Source organism: Meles meles, chromosome 8, assembly GCF_922984935.1.
Source record: "Meles meles chromosome 8, mMelMel3.1 paternal haplotype, whole genome shotgun sequence".
Classification (NCBI taxonomy): domain Eukaryota; kingdom Metazoa; phylum Chordata; class Mammalia; order Carnivora; family Mustelidae; genus Meles; species Meles meles.
Genome location: NC_060073.1, coordinates 34,193,637 through 34,194,493, shown reverse-complemented (window position 1 = coordinate 34,194,493; position 857 = coordinate 34,193,637). Strand labels below are relative to the sequence as shown.

The window sequence follows — 857 nt, the reverse complement described above, 5'->3', positions numbered from 1 at the left end:
CAAGAGGAAACAGGAGTCCTGTCAGAAAGCAATCCGAGGGGTCTAGACATCCATTCCAATGAAAGCCCAAATAGAAGCTAAATATTTAGCATCAGCTTCAAAGGACAAATAGGAAATGCAGTAATGTTGTTGCTGCACCAACTGTGGGTATAGGGAGCAAACTAAAATCTCTACTCGTTTGAGTAAAAGTGATTTTTTTAAAGCATCAATCAAAATCTTCCTAAATTTTCAAGACCTGCACAACAAGAAATAATAAAAGCTTGCTAAATCACAATTAACACTTTCAGTGACTGACTTATCCAAACTTATGTTTTTAATTAGCAATAATCGCGCCTCGGATAAACCTCATTGGCTATGATACTGCCACTGCGCAAAGCTAAAACTTATGTTTTTAGATTTCATTGTCACCAAGATTTCCCTGGAGCGGGCAGAGACAAAACCTATCCTTATAGCCAGGTAGAATTCCTGCACCTAAAGGTACCTTAGTGGGTATCTAGTGTTACTGGTTCTCGTGCTTCACTATGCATCAGAATCAATTTAGGAGATTAAAAGAAATGACACCCTGGCTCCACTCCTGGAGGTTGTGGTTCAGTTGCTTTGGGATGAGGCTGGTCATTGGTATTATTTTTTATATTCCCGAGATAATTTGATTGCACAATGAGGGCTGATAACCACTGGTCTAGTTGAACCTGAGTCACCCACTTCGTAAGTAAGAGAGGGACTAGAGAAGTGATGTGATCCACACAAAATGTCCATGAGTCAGTAGAAAGGATGCCAGATTTATGGTCAGAGATATGGGTTAGAATCATGGCTCTCTTACTGAATAATAATGTGAAATTGAGCAAATCACATTGAGT

At 39.4% G+C, this 857-nt stretch overlaps 1 pseudogene; it reads right to left on the bottom strand.

Annotated features, from left to right (window-relative positions):
- Positions 1-204: 204 nt before the first annotated feature.
- On the bottom strand, positions 205-378 carry LOC123950088 (annotated as a pseudogene).
- Positions 379-857: the final 479 nt, after the last annotated feature.